Here is a 7500-nt window from a genome sequence, read left to right as displayed (position 1 = left end):
CCACTATCCACCCCCCCCCCCCTCTCTCTCTGCCCCCTTCCCACACAATACCAAATTTAACCAACTTTATCGCTTAACCTAACTGTGGCTGTACCAGTTTATCGCTTTAACCTAACTGTGGCTGTACCAGTTTATCGCTTAACCTAACTGTGGCTGTACCAGTTTATCGCTTAACCTAACTGTGGCTGTACCAGTTTATCGCTTAACCTAACTGTGGCTGTACCAGTTTATCGCTTAACCTAACTGTGGCTGTACCAGTTTATCGCTTAACCTAACTGTGGCTGTACCAGTTTATCGCTTAACCTAACTGTGGCTGTACCAGTTTATCGCTTAACCTAACTGTGGCTGTACCAGTTTATCGCTTAACCTAACTGTGGCTGTACCAGTTTATCGCTTAACCTAACTGTGGCTGTACCAGTTTATCGCTTAACCTAACTGTGGCTGTACCAGTTTATCGCTTAACCTAACTGTGGCTGTACCAGTTTATCGCTTAACCTAACTGTGGCTGTACCAGTTTATCGCTTAACCTAACTGTGGCTGTACCAGTTTATCGCTTAACCTAACTGTGGCTGTACCAGTTTATCGCTTAACCTAACTGTGGCTGTACCAGTTTATCGCTTAACCTAACTGTGGCTGTACCAGTTTATCGCTTAACCTAACTGTGGCTGTACCAGTTTATCGCTTAACCTAACTGTGGCTGTACCAGTTTATCGCTTAACCTAACTGTGGCTGTACCAGATTATCGCTTAACCTAACTGTGGCTGTACCAGATTATCGCTTAACCTAACTGTGGCTGTACCAGTTTATCGCTTAACCTAACTGTGGCTGTACCAGTTTATCGCTTAACCTAACTGTGGCTGTACCAGATTATCGCTTAACCTAACTGTGGCTGTACCAGATTATCGCTTAACCTAACTGTGGCTGTACCAGTTTATCGCTTAACCTAACTGTGGCTGTACCAGTTTATCGCTTAACCTAACTGTGGCTGTACCAGTTTATCGCTTAACCTAACTGTGGCTGTACCAGTTTATCGCTTAACCTAACTGTGGCTGTACCAGTTTATCGCTTAACCTAACTGTGGCTGTACCAGTTTATCGCTTAACCTAACTGTGGCTGTACCAGTTTATCGCTTAACCTAACTGTGGCTGTACCAGTTTATCGCTTAACCTAACTGTGGCTGTACCAGTTTATCGCTTAACCTAACTGTGGCTGTACCAGTTTATCGCTTAACCTAACTGTGGCTGTACCAGATTATCGCTTAACCTAACTGTGGCTGTACCAGATTATCGCTTAACCTAACTGTGGCTGTACCAGATTATCGCTTAACCTAACTGTGGCTGTACCAGATTATCGCTTAACCTAACTCAATTTGTCCCTTAACCTAACTCAATTTGTCCCTTAACCTAACTCAATTTGTCCTTAACCTAACTCAATTTGTCCTTAACCTAACTCAATTTGTCCCTTAACCTAACTCAATTTGTCCCTTAACCTAACTCAATTTGTCCCTTAACCTAACTCAATTTGTCCCTTAACCTAACTCAATTTGTCCCTTAACCTAACTCAATTTGTCCCTTAACCTAACTCAATTTGTCCCTTAACCTAACTCAATTTGTCCCTTAACCTAACTCAATTTGTCCCTTAACCTAACTCAATTTGTCCCTTAACCTAACTCAAGTTGTCCCTTAACCTAACTCAAGTTGTCCCTTAACCTAACTCAAGTTGTCCCTTAACCTAACTCAAGTTGTCCCTTAACCTAACTCAAGTTGTCCCTTAACCTAACTCAAGTTGTCCCTTAACCTAACTCAAGTTGTCCCTTAACCTAACTCAAGTTGTCCCTTAACCTAACTCAAGTTGTCCCTTAACCTAACTCAAGTTGTCCCTTAACCTAACTCAAGTTGTCCCTTAACCTAACTCAAGTTGTCCCTTAACCTAACTCAAGTTGTCCCTTAACCTAACTCAAGTTGTCCCTTAACCTAACTCAAGTTGTCCCTTAACCTAACTCAAGTTGTCCCTTAACCTAACTCAAGTTGTCCCTTAACCTAACTCAAGTTGTCCCTTAACCTAACTCAAGTTGTCCCTTAACCTAACTCAAGTTGTCCCTTAACCTAACTCAAGTTGTCCCTTAACCTAACTCAAGTTGTCCCTTAACCTAACTCAAGTTGTCCCTTAACCTAACTCAAGTTGTCCCTTAACCTAACTCAAGTTGTCCCTTAACCTAACTCAAGTTGTCCCTTAACCTAACTCAAGTTGTCCCTTAACCTAACTCCACGTTGTCCCTTAACCTAACTCAAGTTGTCCCTTAAAACCGCGATCTAGTGTGTCCCTTAACCTAACTCAAGTTGTCCCTTAACCTAACTCAAGTTGTCCCTTAACCTAACTCAAGTTGTCCCTTAACCTAACTCAAGTTGTCCCTTAACCTAACTCAAGTTGTCCCTTAACCTAACTCAAGTTGTCCCTTAACCTAACTCAAGTTGTCCCTTAACCTAACTCAAGTTGTCCCTTAACCTAACTCAAGTTGTCCCTTAACCTAACTCAAGTTGTCCCTTAACCTAACTCAAGTTGTCCCTTAACCTAACTCAAGTTGTCCCTTAACCTAACTCAAGTTGTCCCTTAACCTAACTCAAGTTGTCCCTTAACCTAACTCAAGTTGTCCCTTAACCTAACTCAAGTTGTCCCTTAACCTAACTCAATTTGTCCCTTAACCTAACCCACGTTGTCCCTTAACCTAACTCAAGTTGTCCCTTAACCTAACTCAAGTTGTCCCTTAACCTAACTCAAGTTGTCCCTTAACCTAACTCAAGTTGTCCCTTAACCTAACCGACGTTGTCCCTTAACCTAACCGACGTTGTCCCTTTACCTAACCCACGTTGTCCCTTAACCTAACCCACGTTGTCCCTTAACCTAACCCACGTTGTCCCTTAACCTAACCCACGTTGTCCCTTAACCTAACCCACGTTGTCCCTTAACCTAACCCACGTTGTCCCTTAACCTAACCCACGTTGTCCCTTAACCTAACCCACGTTGTCCCTTAACCTAACCCACGTTGTCCCTTAACCTAACCCACGTTGTCCCTTAACCTAACCCACGTTGTCCCTTAACCTAACCCACGTTGTCCCTTAACCTAACCCACGTTGTCCCTTAACCTAACCCACGTTGTCCCTTAACCTAACCCACGTTGTCCCTTAACCTAACCCACGTTGTCCCTTAACCTAACCCACGTTGTCCCTTAACCTAACCCACGTTGTCCCTTAACCTAACCCACGTTGTCCCTTAACCTAACCCACGTTGTCCCTTAACCTAACCCACGTTGTCCCTTAACCTAACCCACGTTGTCCCTTAACCTAACCCACGTTGTCCCTTAACCTAACCCACGTTGTCCCTTAACCTAACCCACGTTGTCCCTTTGCCTAACATAGTTCACTGCTCGGAATCTCTGGTGTCGTTGTTATCCTCATGTAGATGTCTTGCGAGTGTTGCTTACTTTCCACATATTCCTGCTATCCACTGTCAATTGTACTGCAATAGGACTATATCGCCGACCCCCCCCCTCCCCCCCCTCTGTCCCCCTCTGTCCCCCTCTTTGTGTCTCTGTCCTCTCAAGCTGGTCGGTCTGGCGTTTGAGTGTTAAATGAGCCTCGCAGCTGTTCAGTTGCATTCAGATGTCGACGCCCTCAGTGTACGTCGTGGTATGGTCTGTGTCCATTGTCCGCTGATGTCGTACGCGTAACCCACACGCTGTACCGATCATCGGTCGTTACGTACAGAGTGAAGTAGTGTGATACGTGTGACCGTACGCTGGCTGTGCCCAACGGTGTCGAATCTCAATTTCCATATGTTGTGCTTGATGCTACTTGTCTCGTCTCCCAATAACAGCTAGGTTGCACTGTGGTACGCCGTAGAGGCGTGTGGGAGGAACGTACGAACGCATTGTATGTCACCCTGGGTCGCTGGGGGTGGTGGTGCGGTGAGTCAGGTCAGGTCAGGTCAGCGTGAGCCGTCTGATGTAGTGACGCGTGTATTCCGACTTTGTCGTATTGCCTCACACAAAGTGCTACCCTGGTGGACCGCGTTCCATATCTGGGACATGCCGCAGATGCCGGTTGACAGTGGATCGCGGAAGGTACATCGCATACGTGCGCGGGCCACCTTCCACGTGTTCTCTTCTGCACATGTCGCAGTGTGTATGTGGTCTGATGTAGCGTGTCGTGACACATGACATCCTGGCATGCAAGAATTGTTGAATTCGCAAATGTAGGTGGACATCTACGTTTACTGCCCAAGATACGCAAATGAACTGGAAATCCGTTGTTGAGCGGTTGTTCACGCTGGAGGTGAATCTGTGATGGCGACGATCGGTACAGCTATTAACCGGTTGTTTCAGCGGTACCCGCCACATCCACACGCGTGACTAGGCCCATGTGGGTATGAAGCGATACGCGGCGGTGGCTTGGTGGGACTGTTCCCGGCCGGTGAAGGGGGCCGCCCGGCGTGTTGGCCGCGCGCTGCGTGGGCGCACGCGCAACAGGCGGCTGGTGGGGGGCGCCGAGTGGCAGGAGCGCCAGCCGACGGGCCCGGCAGGCGGCGCAGCTACGCTGCGGCGCACCCTGCACGCGGCGCCTGGCGGCCAAAGTTGGTTCAGCCGAGCCCGGTGCGAAGCGCGGTGGACATCTGCAGTGTGCTGGTCTGATTGAGGACTGTGTGCGTTGAGGATGCGCCGCCGCCTGGCACTCGGCGCCGCGACGCCGTCTGCTGCTCGGTCGCCCCAGCGGTTCTCGCAGGTGGTTTGTATCGCAGTTGTGCGGACGTGTTGGCGCGTGCGCTGTGCTGGGAGAGTTCGCTTCTGCACCCAAGTGGGGCTTTGCCCTTGTGTGGCGCTGGCGTTGGAGCTGCCGGTCACCATAGGTGGCGCGTGTTGTCTCCCGCCGGCAATGCCACGACAGCACGCTCCCGGGCCTCTGTCGGCAGCGGCAAGCTCAGTTGGGAGCAAGGGTGTTCGCACTAAAACCGTCTACTCGCCTAACTCCGGGCGATTGCGCCTCTCTCGAAACCGACCAAGTACCTAGGACGGCGCTGCGCGCCGCCGGGACCTGAGAGGGTTTCGAGGTGTATCGTGCAGGGGAGCTCGGCCTCCTCCTGTTTGCAGAATAATTGAGCGGACGCTTGCGTGTTCGCGCGGGCCCCCGGGACACACTCCCGGGCGGCCGGCTGCTCAGCTCTAGTTGACGCAGCTCCCTGGTTGATCCTGCCAGTAGTCATATGCTTGTCTCAAAGATTAAGCCATGCATGTCTCAGTACAAGCCGCATTAAGGTGAAACCGCGAATGGCTCATTAAATCAGTTATGGTTCCTTAGATCGTACCCACGTTACTTGGATAACTGTGGTAATTCTAGAGCTAATACATGCAAACAGAGTCCCGACCAGAGATGGAAGGGACGCTTTTATTAGATCAAAACCAATCGGATTGGCTTGTCTGGTCCGTTTGCCTTGGTGACTCTGAATAACTTTGGGCTGATCGCACGGTCCTCGTACCGGCGACGCATCTTTCAAATGTCTGCCTTATCAACTGTCGATGGTAGGTTCTGCGCCTACCATGGTTGTAACGGGTAACGGGGAATCAGGGTTCGATTCCGGAGAGGGAGCCTGAGAAACGGCTACCACATCCAAGGAAGGCAGCAGGCGCGCAAATTACCCACTCCCGGCACGGGGAGGTAGTGACGAAAAATAACGATACGGGACTCATCCGAGGCCCCGTAATCGGAATGAGTACACTTAAATCCTTTAACGAGTATCTATTGGAGGGCAAGTCTGGTGCCAGCAGCCGCGGTAATTCCAGCTCCAATAGCGTATATTAAAGTTGTTGCGGTTAAAAAGCTCGTAGTTGGATTTGTGTCCCACGCTGTTGGTTCACCGCCCGTCGGTGTTTAACTGGCATGTATCGTGGGACGTCCTGCCGGTGGGGCGAGCCGAAGGGGTGCTTTCGCGTCCCGAGGCGGACCCCGTTTAAATCCTACCAGGGTGCTCTTTGTTGAGTGTCTCGGTGGGCCGGCACGTTTACTTTGAACAAATTAGAGTGCTTAAAGCAGGCAAGCCCGCCTGAATACTGTGTGCATGGAATAATGGAATAGGACCTCGGTTCTATTTTGTTGGTTTTCGGAACCCGAGGTAATGATTAATAGGGACAGGCGGGGGCATTCGTATTGCGACGTTAGAGGTGAAATTCTTGGATCGTCGCAAGACGAACAGAAGCGAAAGCATTTGCCAAGTATGTTTTCATTAATCAAGAACGAAAGTTAGAGGTTCGAAGGCGATCAGATACCGCCCTAGTTCTAACCATAAACGATGCCCAGCCAGCGATCCGCCGCAGTTCCTCCGATGACTCGGCGGGCAGCCTCCGGGAAACCAAAGCTTTTGGGTTCCGGGGGAAGTATGGTTGCAAAGCTGAAACTTAAAGGAATTGACGGAAGGGCACCACCAGGAGTGGAGCCTGCGGCTTAATTTGACTCAACACGGGAAACCTCACCAGGCCCGGACACCGGAAGGATTGACAGATTGATAGCTCTTTCTTGATTCGGTGGGTGGTGGTGCATGGCCGTTCTTAGTTGGTGGAGCGATTTGTCTGGTTAATTCCGATAACGAACGAGACTCTAGCCTGCTAACTAGTCGCGTGACATCCTTCGTGCTGTCAGCGATTACTTTTCTTCTTAGAGGGACAGGCGGCTTCTAGCCGCACGAGATTGAGCAATAACAGGTCTGTGATGCCCTTAGATGTTCTGGGCCGCACGCGCGCTACACTGAAGGAATCAGCGTGTCTTCCTAGGCCGAAAGGTCGGGGTAACCCGCTGAACCTCCTTCGTGCTAGGGATTGGGGCTTGCAATTGTTCCCCATGAACGAGGAATTCCCAGTAAGCGCGAGTCATAAGCTCGCGTTGATTACGTCCCTGCCCTTTGTACACACCGCCCGTCGCTACTACCGATTGAATGATTTAGTGAGGTCTTCGGACTGGTACGCGGCATCGACTCTGTCGTTGCCGATGCTACCGGAAAGATGACCAAACTTGATCATTTAGAGGAAGTAAAAGTCGTAACAAGGTTTCCGTAGGTGAACCTGCGGAAGGATCATTACCGACTAGACTGCATGTCTTTCGATGTGCGTGTCGTGTCGCGCAACACGCTACCTGTACGGCAGTGGCCGTGCGCCGCGTGCGGAACCACGCGTGCCTCTCAAAACTAGCGGAAGTGTTGTTGTTGTGTGGTACGAGCGCTGAAGCTCTGGAGCGGCTGGCCTGCGGTACCTGGCGCCTGGCGCCGGTTTTGAATGACGTTCGCCCGAGTGCCTGTCCGCTCCGGTGTGGAGCCGTACGACGCCCATCGGCTGTGAGGCCGTTGGACACAAAAAAAATAGTGGAACAGGGGCCGTCAGACGCCTCAGTCCCGCAAATGCTACTGTCTTGAAAGAGACAGTGGGAGACTGAAAAGGAAAAGATCACCCAGGACGGTGGA

At 50.2% G+C, this 7500-nt stretch overlaps 2 non-coding genes across 2 annotated transcripts in view; both read left to right on the top strand.

The window, feature by feature from the left end:
• The first annotated feature begins 5229 nt into the window (after positions 1-5229).
• LOC126329781 (small subunit ribosomal RNA) lies at positions 5230-7122 on the top strand. The gene has a single exon (XR_007562533.1). It is a non-coding gene; the product is annotated as a small subunit ribosomal RNA (ribosomal RNA).
• Positions 7123-7484: 362 nt separating this feature from the next.
• LOC126329784 (5.8S ribosomal RNA) overlaps positions 7485-7500 on the top strand; it is a 155-nt gene continuing 139 nt past the window's right edge. Inside the window, exon 1 of the ribosomal RNA XR_007562536.1 lies at positions 7485-7500. This exon is cut by the window's right edge and continues 139 nt beyond it. This is a non-coding gene — a ribosomal RNA (5.8S ribosomal RNA).

Source organism: Schistocerca gregaria, unplaced genomic scaffold, assembly GCF_023897955.1.
Source record: "Schistocerca gregaria isolate iqSchGreg1 unplaced genomic scaffold, iqSchGreg1.2 ptg001217l, whole genome shotgun sequence".
NCBI classification, from domain to species: Eukaryota; Metazoa; Arthropoda; class Insecta; order Orthoptera; family Acrididae; genus Schistocerca; species Schistocerca gregaria.
This window is presented reverse-complemented; position numbering and strand designations above follow the sequence as displayed.